The sequence below is a fragment of the Lynx rufus genome, unplaced genomic scaffold (genome assembly GCF_022079265.1).
Source record: "Lynx rufus isolate CCGP_SWC_20201006 ecotype Redwood Valley unplaced genomic scaffold, mLynRuf1.p SCAF_8, whole genome shotgun sequence".
NCBI lineage: Eukaryota > Metazoa > Chordata > Mammalia > Carnivora > Felidae > Lynx > Lynx rufus.
In genome coordinates, this window is record NW_025814896.1 from 65,728,167 (window position 1) to 65,741,149 (window position 12,983).

The 12,983-nt window shown below is 48.3% G+C and overlaps 1 protein-coding gene across 1 annotated transcript in view; it reads left to right on the plus strand.

Moving 5' to 3' along the window:
- Positions 1-12,983, plus strand: part of PRKCE (protein kinase C epsilon) — a 499,091-nt gene that overhangs the window by 129,583 nt on the left and 356,525 nt on the right. The gene's annotated exons all lie outside the window — the stretch shown is intronic.

Sequence of the window (12,983 nt, forward strand, 5' to 3'; positions counted from 1 at the left end):
ATACACAAAGTTATAACACCATCATAACTTAAAAATTTTTTAATGTTTATTTATTTATTTTGGGAGAGGAGGAGGGAGAGAGAGAGAGAAAAGAGAGAAAGAAAGAGGGAGGGAGAGGAGCAGAGACAGAGGGAAAGAGAGAATCCCAAGCAGGCTCCATGCTTAGCACAGAGTCCAACACTGGGCTCGATCCCACGAACTGTGAGATCATGACCTGAGCTGAAATCAAGAGTTGGACACTTAACAGACTGAGTCTCCCAGGTGCCCTGGAACATAACTTCTATTTAACCATGAAAAATGCATCCCTGTGAGGCAACAGCCTGAAGTTCAAGAGCAGAAAAAGCTAACCTGTGGGGATAGAAATCAAAATGGTGGTTGCCTCTGGTGGGGGCGAGGGGTTGACTAAGAGGGCAAGAGAGGAGTTTCTGGGATCATGATAAAGTTCTTCATCTTTATGGGGGCATTGGTGACAAAAGTTTGTATGTTTGTCAAACTTAGCAAACTGCATAAAAGATCTAAGCACTGCACGCCATTCTACCTTAAAAAATAAAGTTGTTCCTCTTTTGTTTTGCCCCTAATTTTCTTTCAGTCCTTTTGATCATGTCAAGGAGAACCTGGTTGGGGCCAGAGGGTGATATCATCTAATACTTAGCTCCCTCCCTTTTTTTTTTTTTTTTTTAATTTTTAAATGTTTGTTTATTTTTGAGAGAAAGAGAGAGAGAGAGAGAGGGTGTGAGCGGGGGAGGGGCAGAGAGAGGGGGAGACACAGAATCCAAAGCAGGCTCCAGCCTCTGAGCTGTCAGCACAGAGCCCGACGCGGGGCTCGAACTCACAAACTGCGAGATCATTACCTGAGCCGAAGTTGGGAACTTAACTGACTGAGCCACCCAGGCGCCCTGATCCCTCCTTTTTTAAACAAAAGCCAGAGGCCTCAAAAGAACATTATCTTGTTTTCATTGCATTAAAAAAAAAATTATTTATGCCTATTGATACTAGCTCTCCTAAGTAGTACTATAATATTTTTTCTTCAAAAATAAAATGATTTAGGGGCGTCTGAGTGACTCATTCGGTTAAGTGACTCTTGATTTTCGGCTCAGGTCATAAGCTCATGGTCATGAGATCAAGCCCTGCATCGGGCTCCACGCTGACTGTGGAGCCTGCTTGAGATTCTCTCTCTCAAAAAGTAAAAAGTAAATAAATAAAATAAAATAATTTAAGGAAGGGAGACAGAAGCGGTAAGCATACAGAGTGAAAACTGGAAAATGGCATGTGGCCGGCAGACATCTGGGAAACACTGGTGGGTGGGGGGGTCGTTACTTCAGGGTGACCCTGTGGGACAGAGGAGAAGGGTCTTGCCGAAAAATGATCTGTCCGGATTCACTCAGACATTCCTTGTCGAGTTTGGCTCTGTTTTCTGAACTCGGGGGGGCAGTGCCCCCCAGAGCCAGAGGCGTCGAAAGACGGCTGTTGCCATCCGGGCATCTGTGGTGGGCGGGAGACCAGTGAGTCCGGACCCCGGAAACAGCAGATGTGAGTGGTTCAACTGGACACAAAACTCTGGCCACCACCTCACAGCAGCTCCCAGTGACTGAGAGGCCAGCCATGCTGTCTGTTGGAGTAAGAGAGAGACAGGGCTGTGAACTTCCCTTGAGCCCTCTCCCTTACTCACCTGCTGCTGTGACCCAGTGCCTTGTAGGTTCCTGCTTCGGGAACAGGTTACAGCCAGGCCCTGTGGGCCATCGTGGGCTCTCCAGGGACCCGTGGCCTCCATAGATAACATGCGGAGGGTCTCCGTTCGAAATAAACAGTGCGTTGGGAACATCGGTTGTAGTCCTTCTGTGACGGGCGTATGTCCTTGCTGCTCGTGGCCCCCAGGTTCCCAGGGAGCCTGTGCTCTCCGAGTCCCCCATCCGGCGTCTGCATATCCCTGGTTTGGTGGCCCAGTAGAGCTCATACCCCCTCTCCAGGAGGCGTTACGGTGAAAAGACCGTTTACATGGCAGTTGGGGTTTAACCGCCTCATCCACCGGGTTCCTAGACAACCATGACATCAGAGAAGTGTGCATTGCTTGCCACCTTGTGTTTCTGCGTGCCATCGTCCCCCAACCCCGCCTCCCCCTGGCTGCTCCTGATTTCTCCCTCAGCCGTTTTATCTTTAGGCTCCATCTGCATGGAACTTCATTCACTGCAACAAGACAAGGCAGACCCACAGGAGCCAGGCCCACTCCCAGGGATGGGACGGGCCTTTGGGGCACCGGAGGGGGTCATCTCGGGTGCTGGAGGCTCAGTGGGGAAGGCAGAGTATTTTGTGTGAGAAGTCGGAGGTGGGAGCCAGGTGGCCAGGGTCTGAGTTCATTACCAAGAAGCGGCAACCCTTCCCAGGGATCTGCCACGTGCCAGGGGGGGCTCTCAGGGCCACCTAATCTTCCAGTGACCCAGCAAGGCAGCCAGCAGCATCATCCCTGCTTTACGGATGTGGAAACTGTGGGCCCTGACGGCTTGGGTCTCTTGCATAAAGTCACATGGGAAGTAACAGAGCCAGGATTCACACGCAGACAATCTGGCTCCAGAGCCTCATAGTTAACCAGTGTGAAGCCAGTGTTTCTCAGCTTCACCCAGTTATAGGAATCACTTGAGGCTTTGGTTCCCGTGTGGATTCCCCGGGGAGTTCCATCAGCCACTAGGATCCCGTGGGTACAGGAATCTGAACAATGAAAGAGACCCTAAGTGACTCTTCCCTGCTGGTGGCTTTAGGAAGTTGGGCCCCCGGCCATTTGGAAGTGAGGTGCTATTTCCCCAGCTGGGAGAGCCTGGGCTCTGGTTGCAGGCTTTGGTGGGAACACCGCTGGCAGCGGCTTCCTAACATCAGCTTGTGTCAGCTGGGACATAGCCTTGGCTTAGGAGTGTGATCAAAATGGGTTCCAGGTACACAGCCTCAATCAGCAGACCTAGACGGCTCTGGGGATGGGTTCGGGGATCAGAAAGACCAGGAGAATAAAATATAATGGGAGGGGGTAGCTGCTCCCATGAAGGAGAACAGCAGCTAGGGGCTCCACACTAGTCATCACCCCTGGGAAACATTGATCACAGAGTCACAGGGGGACTGAGCCTTTGGGTGGGTCTGGGGCGGGGCCGGGAGCATGTCCTTTCCAAGTGGTTTCCTAAGCAGGTGTTTCATGGAACTTTGATGGGACTCGAGCTACCAAGAGCCCTTCAACCAGGCATGTCCCATTTTATTTGTATAATATAATATAATTATATATTATACGTGTGTATATATGTATATGTATATATATGGTATTATTTATCCCAGGGTTTTGCATTTTAAAGACATGTCTGGATGGTGGGATGTGTGGCTTTGAGGGATGATGTTCTCAGCAAGGAATTGTAGGCTTGGAGACCCTGTGCGATGGAGATACCATTTAACTGGAGACCCACCCAGAGCAATCAGATCCTACCAGCCCGAAAGGATTTCCCTGGGACTTAGCTGTGCCTGGTCTTAAGTCTTCAGTGAAAGCTCAGAGTACCCTCTCTGTGCCCTGGTGCCTAGAAACCCCAAGGGTCAGAATCATCCACTACCATTTTCCTCTCCCATACCTCACTATCTTCTGACTCTGATAGGGAAGGGGAATTCTTCTTGGGTAAGCTGAAGCTTACCCACTAAAATGTCTCCTGAAAAAGTCTACGGCCACCTGGGACCCTCAAGAAATGAGTCATTCCGGGTGGCTGGGATTTCCAAATAGCTAAAGATTCATCCTTTTCATAGCTCTCACTTTTATTATTACTATTTTTGATGGAAGTATCACATACATTTCAGCCTCCATAACCAGGTTGTAATTGTTCTAAGTGACTCTGGGATATTCTCAGGATTATCGGTGATATCCTGGGTGTCCACAGAGTCCTTTCATTAAAGGACCCTGACTTTAATGCTTATTAGTGCAGTGTCCAACTTCAGTCTTTCTGCCTCTTCCCTATTAGCTGTCACTGTGCACTGAATCAGGGGACCTGTTTCTAATAGTCTCCCTCCTTTCTGCCTGCCCCCTCTGTCACTTGTTTGCCTGATTCTGATCCGTTGTTGGTGTAGAAACCAGATTAATGATCTTGGTTCAACAGTGTATGAAATGACACAAGCTATACATGAAGACCCTAGGGACACTCAGCCTGGAAAGGATGTCCATGGACATCATGACATCATGTTTTTGTACATTCATGTGCCTTGGTTACTTGTTTCCTATTTTAGGTAGGCAAAGTAGAGCTGCCCTTTGGATTTTGTAAAGCTGAAGAAATACACGAAGATAAATACCGTGAGCCCTCTATCTTCACATATTTAAGGATGAGTCAATCAGAGAAGTGGGTCGACTTAGACCAGTGGTCCTCAACCCTGGCTGAATTTTCAAATCATATTCAAATACCAGGACTCAGCTTCATCCCCAGGCCACTTAAGTCAGAATCTTTGGGGGTGAGGCCCAGGCATTAATATTTTTAAAATATTCTTGGGATTCTGGGGCGCCTGCATGGCTCAGTCAGTTAAGCGTCTGACTTTGGCTCAGGTCATGATCTTGCGGTTCGAGCCACGCGTCAGGCTCTGTGCTGACAGCTCAGAGCCTGCAGCCTGCTTCGGATTCTGGGTCTCCCCTCTTTGTCTCTCTCTACCCCTCCCCAGCTCACGCTCTGTCACTCACTCTCTCTCTTTCTCCCTCAAAAATAAACATTAAAAAAAATAAAAATATCCTTGGGATTCTAAAATGCAACCAAGATTGACAACCATTGATTTAGATCCTTCCCAAACCACCATGCTGAAGAGCTGTGTTTCTTTAGGATAGCGGTTCTCAGCCTTGGCCGCCCACGACAACCACCTGGAAGAGCTAGGAACAGTTTGAAAATACCCCTGCCAGGTTTTCCTAGTGAGCAATTAGGGCTCAGAACCACTGGTTTAAGATATTTGGGCTGGAAGATTGCTTTTTATAAGTCTGCATTTTCTGAGAGGCTTGGAGATCTTTTTTTAAATGTATCAGTGTTTTTCCGGAGATAATGGCAACCTTTGTCTTTAGATTAGCTTTACAAATCTAACACCCACGTGGTAGAATGTGTTCATGTCGGTAGGCTAGGAGGGAAAGGAGAACTTAATCAGACACCTGGGACACCACAGATTTGTCTCTGATCACGAGAGTGGAAATCCTGAGAGCAACTGTGAATTATGGATCCAGCAGGAGCTCACAAATGGTTTGTGGCAGGATTGGCTTCTGCGATGGCCACCTGGATGGACAGCTCTTGCATAAGTAGCTTTTTAGTATTGTCTGTCGTGCACATTTGTATTTGCAAAAATGCACAAGGACAGAAATGAGTGTATCATCCTTCAGCCTTCAGATTAATGTGCAGCTGAATCAGAGATGCTGAAGACATGCATCGGTGCCATAGAATTCTCTAGTGTTGCATGCAAGCAGTGGTTTAAGTGAGATTCAGCGGAGGGTCGGGGGGAGGATCGGGTGGATGCATGTGGAGGGGGCCAGAATGTGAGAAAATGGAGAAAACCACATGTGTGTTCCGATCTCCCTGTTTCAGGCTCTGAAATTCACTATTAGGGACTATGCTATATTTAGCCTTGTCATCAGAGCACAGAGCAAGTTTTCAAGGCTTGTAGGATGTATCTATTAAAATAACCTATGTGACTGAGTAGCTGCTCACTGTAACATTTTTGTCCTGCTGAAATACAATGAGAGGAAATGGGGCTCCAGGAAGTGGCCATTATATCAGGGGATCCAAAGCGGCACAGGGCCACTCCAGTATTTACACACATTCTGGGCATTGTGCTTGCAACCTTGGGTAACCCTCCACTTTTTTTCTGCTCCTGTTCCATCTTCTGCAGACTTTGAAGGCTGCCACGCTGGACGAGGGATGTGCTAAGTTCTGGGCTCTGGGACAGATGATTTGTGGACACACTTTGTATCTTTTGATGAGGCTCTCAAGGTCGTTGATTCTCCAGCCAGGCAGCTGCCAGTGTTACTTTGTGGTCTGGATGGCTGTGGTGGTGGCGGTGAGGGGGTGGGCAGCCCCTGCCCTGGGAGACAGGGGACCTGGACCTGATTCAGGGCCTCTATAAAGGCATCTTGGCCTCCTGAAGAGGCCAGGCCAGCATGTCCAGACATTTTGCATATATGGTCCCCACCGCCCCCAGTGTTGTAGTCTATAGCCAGCTCACTTGGGTGACAGAGGGGAGGTTTCTAAATTGGCCTGCAAAGATACCTGTCTTGTCATGGGGCTGGGCTAATAGGACCCGGTGGCCTACACTCTGCTGAACCCCCCTTCCCCATTCCCATCTGTCGGCTCCTGGTGTGCATTTTAGATATTAGGCTTTCTGACAAAGAAAATCCTGCTACTAAAAGACTGAAATTTCCTTTTTGGAATAACAGCACGCTAAAGCTGGAAAAGCCCCCAGGAGCTGTGGGTCTGGCTCTCAGGTTTTTGATGGAGAGAGGTCACAGTTGGCCCGGTGGTGGTCTCAGTCCAGAATCCTTTGCCCAGTAGAACGTACATAGCAACCCCTCAGCCAGGTCCTGTGCCCATGAGGTCTTGCTTTCTTCTTTCAGGCACCCCTCGGAGCCGACAGGGTCCACATTACACTATATTTCTATAACTCCCTGTTTTCCTCCCGTGTCCTTTGTTTTATCTCTTTCTAGAAGAATGGATTCATTGATTGATCTTGACTGACCAAATAGGAGCCCAACTAAATAGCTGCTGAATTAAATCCTGATAGCTTATGCAAAGCAGTTGCGCTTTCCTCAAAGACAGCCTTTTCTTGCTTTGGGGGTACTGTCCTCGTGTCTGCTGATATTAACGCAGTATTGCAGCTCAGGTTCTCAACTGCCAGCTGTAACTCCAGTAGAGCGTGATGGTTAAGAGCACAGCCTCTGACCCCAGCTGTCTGGATGCGAATCCTGGCTCTAGTATATACACACCCCAGGAACCATTCTGGGTTTCTGTCTTCTCATCTGTAAAATGAGGACAGGGGTGCCTTTCCCACAGGGCACTGTAAATGACCACAGGCTTGCTGCTTAGTTGACACATCGTAAGCGCTCAGTGTATGTTAAGTGTTCCTGTCACTAGCCACTTCCCATTGCCGTCCTAAACACAACGCCGGAGAAACCACCCCCTCACCTCTAGTCAGCTTCTTCTGCTGACACAGGAGAGCCTGGCGGCTGGGGTGGCTCCTGTGCCAAACTGTCCAAGTTCACGTCCCACTTCTAACCGCCCACCAACCAAGTGAAATTAATTGGGCAATTTACGTAGCCTCTCTGTGCCTAGGCCTCCTCCCTTGCACAGTGGGGGTAAGAATAGTTTTTCTGAGAATTGGTTTTAGGATTCAATGAGATAGTGCTCATAAACATACCCATTCTGTAAAGGCTGGTAAATGGTAGGTAGTATAATTTATTTACCCTTCCTTGTTCCAGAATAGACCGAAACAGGGCACAGAAGAGGTATTTAGTATACAAAATGTGCCGGAGAGCTCTTTGATGACTGTGAGAGAGCAAGGGCAAGATTCTTCCTATTTGTTGAATTTGGGTGAATGGGGGAAAGGTGCAACTCCGAATGCTACCAGTTCTTGGTTGTTTCTGGGCTTCTGCTCTTCTCTCTCACTTGTTCTGTTTCTTCCGCTAGCGTGTGTTCTGTGTTTGGTTCGACAGTTCAGGGGGAGGGGAGCAAGCTGAGAGAGGAAGGAGGAAGAAGAAATCGTACGTAGACTCTCCCAAGCCCTGCTCTTTGAAAAGAAATCCTGAGCACTCCTGGTATCCTGTCTCCTGTTTCTCTGCAGTGAGAATTATCAGTCAGGCTGAGCTTCAGGCTGTTTTCCTCCAGCAGTGGTGCGGTTTGTGTCAAAAAGCAGCTCTAACCAGAGGCCCGGGCTTACTGATTTTCTCCCCGACGCTCTGGCTTTTATTTCTGCATAAACATTTGTTGGGCATTTAGCCAGTGCCCAGTGCGGGGTTGTTTCCGCAGCCCTGATCAGCAGCACCAAGTACTGTGCTCGATCGAGGCCATCGGAAACCATCAACAACAGCAACAATTGCTGAAATTTCCCTACAGATATGTTTGGACCCAGGATTCGGGCTCAGCCGAAACCTAGACAGGTGCCTGTGAAGGACGAGGGCAGGTTCTCACACTGGCTGGCGAACAGGCTTGCTAAATAACCAAGGCAACAAGGACGCTAAGTTATGACCATGCAAATCGTTGGTTTTTTGCTTATTTCAGATCGGTTCCAGTTATTGGTACATTGGAGCCGGGTGGCTCCGTCGGTTGAGTGTCCGACTTTGGCTCAGATTATGATCTCATGGTCTGTGGGCTCGAGCCCTGTGTCGGGCTCTGTGCTGACAGCTCGGAACCTGGAGCCTGCTTTGGATTCTGTGTCTCCCTCTCCCTCTCTGCCCCTCCCCCGCTGATGCACGCGTATGTGCGTGCTCTCTCTTTCTCTCAAAAATAAATAAACATTAAAAAAATTGTTAAAAAAAAAAAAGTCCTTGATTTAGAGAAAATCTACAGCAATCCCACATCCCCATGCCTAAATCCCAAAGAACATGAGATTGTGATCATCCCTGAAACACTGCCTCATTATCGCAGGACCACAGCCCCGGGACCCTGGTGGGCGACCCAGGGAGACGCAGATGTTGGAGATTGCTGCAAATGGGGTCTTTGAGCAGTCAATGTGGAATGCTTCCTCAGGAGTGTGGCGTCATTGATTTATGAATTATGGCCCTTTTAAACTCTCTGCTTGCCTCCTCAGATATCGATGTTTCAAAAGTGATTTCTCGTGTGGATCCTTTGCAGAGACACATACACATGGCCCGAGATTAGCTCTTATGCCAGAATAAATGGAGTAGAGCACTCTGGGCTGATGTTTCCTTTGAGTAATGAATTATTCAGGGAGAGATTTTTGTTTTTTCAAAATGGCGAGTGCATTGCCAGGACAGACAGGAAGGAACTGCACTCTGGGTTGGGTTTCTTCTTATCTTTGAGGGAGGGATTAACCCTGCCTGAATGAAGCAAGAAGCTTTTTGTCCCCGGCTGGTGCCTTATTCCAGCACCGAATGCCATGTACACCTTTTGTGTGGTTCGAAGCGCCTGGGGAAGAAGCCGAGCGTCGCTGTTGCTGGAAATCTCCAGAAGAGCGTGAATATCGCCCACCAACACTGTCCCCAGAGGGAGATGTGTGACTGGTCCCTGACTACTCAAAGCTCTGTGCTTTTCCTTCAGAGGGTCTCTGCTTCCTGCCGTCCTCACACAGTGCCGATTTGGGATGGGTGAATGACTATTTTTCTCCGTTTCTAGTTACTTGAAATATTCACCATAACTGTAGCCACCATGTGTTGTTCACCAAGTGGTCACTGTACTGGGCGACACAGTAGCTCATTCAGTACACAAGAGCTATATGGGAGCGACTGTTACCGCCCCCATTTCCTTTTTAACAGAGGAAGAAACTGAACCTCAAATAAAGTAGAAATTTTTGGATCACAGAGGTAACGAGAGCAGAGCGATTCAGGCACAGTTTTTGTTGTCTTCCAGACACTGCTCTTGAATCTCTGTGCTACCCACCCTTCCCTTTGGAGATCACTGCTGCCAGGTCAGGGGGCCGGCGTTGACCGTCCTCTTCCCTTCCTCCAGGTCTCTCCCCACTGGGGTTTCCAGAGACTGTAGGACCTATGCTGATCAGCCAGCTGGCCCTCTGGCCTCATAGTCTCTGGCTCTCCTTGGTGTGCATGTGTGTGTGAGCTCACACGTGGAATTTCTACACTTGAGACACCTTGGCACATCCCCTTCCGACCTCAAGCTTCTTACCTCTTGCCTTTGACTTCTTCCCCTTCTGAACATCCATGCCGGCCCTCCCTCAAACCCTAAACACTAGAACATTTCCAGTTTGCCCAGCCTATTATCTGCTCCTTGGCCACGGTGGATTCTCTGCCTGGCCCAAAGACCACAGTCAACTGCTTCAAAAGCATACAAACTGGCTCCTTGGGTTCTGACTTCCTCACCAGGGGCTTGCTGGGGCTCGGCCGCTGTGCCTCTTGTACCTTCTCTCTTCATTGTTTGCCAACCCCACCCAAGGGGCCAGGAGCAGAGCAGAGGTGGGCCTTGCCACAGGACCCCATGCATTTGTCCAACAATGCAGATTTATGCTGCCCTTTCTTTTTCTTTTTTTTGGATGATCCCCACTGAGGCACAACAGTGCTTTACATTAAAAAAAATTTTTTTTTAATGCTTATTTCTTTTTGAGAAAGAGAGAGAGACAGAGCATGAGAGAGGGGCAGAGAGAGAGGGAGACGCAGAATCGGAAGCAGGCTCCAGGCTCTGAGCGTTCAGTATAGAGCCCGACACGGGGCTTGAATTCACGAATCAAGAGATCATGACCTGAGCCGAAGTCAGGTGCTTAACTGACCGAGCCACCCGGGTGCCCCTTAAATTTTTTTTTAAGTTTATTTACTTATTTTGAGAGAGAGAGAGAGAGAGAGAGAGAGAGAGAAAGAGATAGCATGAGTTGGGGAGGGGCAGAGAGAGAGAGGGAGACAGAGAATCCCAAGCAGGCTCTGCACTGTCAGCACGGAGCCCAATGTGGGGGTTCAAACTCACAAAACCACGAGATCATGACCTAAGCTGAAACCAAGAGTTGGAAGATTAACTGACTGAGCCACCCAAGTGCCTCTAAAATTTTTTCTTACAAAAAATTTGAAGCATTCGGAAACGTTGAAAAGAATAGAAAAGTGAACATAGGTCATTTTCTCTAAGAAATTCTCCCATCCCCCACCCTCCTTCTTCTAGCCTTATTTGCATTTCTTTGAATGAAGTTATTCTCTACACCTCTGTGCCTTTGCCCATGCTGTTCCTTCAGTGTGGAATGCCCTTCCCTGCTCTACTTGCCTAACTGCAGCTAATTCTTTAATCTTCAGCATCCCCATCCCAATGCCTGCCCCAGGTAAGTTGTCCCTCTTCGTTGCACAAAACGTGCTGGTGTAGTTAGTGTAGTGTGGTGGCTGGTAACACAGACTGGAGCCGGGCTGCCTGCATTCAAATGCTAGCGCTTACTTACCAGCTGAGATCGTGGGCACTTACTTAACCCTCTATGCCTCAGTTTCCTCATATGTTAACAGGTGACAATAACTTCTTAGAGCATTAAATGAGTTAATATCTGGTTTGCTCTGAGAACGGTGCCTGGTACTTCGTAAGTGCCACATGTGCTGGCTCTTTTTGAACTCTGATGGTAGCATTTAGTATGTGCCAAACTGAAATTATTACTAAACTTGAACTTCTCAAGAGAAGCTACTATCTTATCTCGACTTGAAAGGTCTAATTCTAGCAAGGCGACTTCACCTTCCTGGCCTCAGCTTCTCTGTCTGCTAAATGGCATTACTACAATATCTACGTCACTGGGGGAGATGAAATGAGTAGGTGAGGTGCCCAGGACAGTGCCTGGCACTTGGTGGTCAGTAAGGGAGAGCCACCTTATTTTTTGCATATTTTGCATATTTCCCCCAGGGCTCAGGTCAACAATCGGAGAGTTAGAAAGGACTTCAAGTTCACGAGGCTTTTGAACTTTACCGATAAAGATATCAAGGCAGTTAAAAAATCGCTCAAGGTCACGTAGCTCTATTTGCTATTTATTTGAGATATATAACAGTACAGGAGAGGGTGTGCAACATGCTTTAGACAATGCAGACTGAAGACGAGGGAGAGTATACACCGCTTCCTGTGTAGTGTGTCGTATTTTCAGACTGCCTGCTACCTGATCTGTGTAACCGGTCTGGTGGGTATTATTAGCCTCACCTGAACCTGTTTTAGCTGACATCACACAGCTGGCCACTTGCGTTCAGGACCCAGGTCACTTTACTCCTACTCATTGCTTGGTCTTCTTTGAGCCAAACCCATAGCAAAGACAACTGGGTGGGTGGGGGAGAGGGAGCCACGAACCCCCAAGTCCTTACTAGACTTACGGAAGCGGCCATGTTTGGTGTTGCCCAGTACAGTCCAGGTTTACACCCAGGTGCCCAGGAAAATGATGCATAGCACACCTGTTCACTCACACAGGAATCCTTTCCAGAGCTTGGCGGCCACATCCTATGGCTTCTTTTGAACCTTCCGGCAGACTTCTCCTGGGCGAGAGACTGAGGTCATTTATTTATTCGCTGTGCAAACCAGTTGAGCCTGCTTCTGCTGGGGAGGAGGTGGAACCCCTCAGAAAGACAGGGAGCAGCTAAACAGGCCCTGGACCCCATCTCTTCAGAGGGTCTCACAGTGGTTTTGAAGTGGATGGCTGCAACTTCCATACCTCAGGAGGGACTGCATTGCGATTTGCCATTTAATTTTGTCCCGAACCCCGTCTTACTGAAGCGGGACCACCTCGGCACCTTTAGTGTTTTGCTTTTAAGTATAAATGCTGCTATGCTCTGCCTCCGTAAAGGTTGCGGGTGTGGAGGCGTCCTTATGGGGCTCTGGTGTTCAGCTAGATTTTAGCTGGAAGGAGAATGCAAAGTTGCCAAAACAGCAAAACCATGCGCTGGCTTTCCTGAGCCCCTGGATTTGTAAAACCAGGAATGTAGGCTCATTCCCATTCCCTTATTTTATATTCCCGTGAAGAATTCTTGGGGATGCATAATGTCATAAACCATAAACCAGCCATAAGCTGGCTCCTTGGTGTCCTGGGTGAGGCCATGTGTAATGAGATTCCCAGGACCACTCCTTTAATGGAACTTCTCCCAGCTTGATCTTAAGGAGCTTGGCAGAGTTCATGTGTTCAAATGAAGCACCCAGCTGAAACCACACTTCCCTTGGATAAGGCTAGATGAGATTGTAAAAGGAAGATGGGAAGCATAAAAAAATAGAGTTATAGAGTAAAACAGGAATATACATTTATGGAGTATACAACACGAGCTAGATGTTACTCTGTCCATCTTATAGATGTGGATACTGAGGCTCCCCAAAGTTAAGTCATCCAGCCCATAA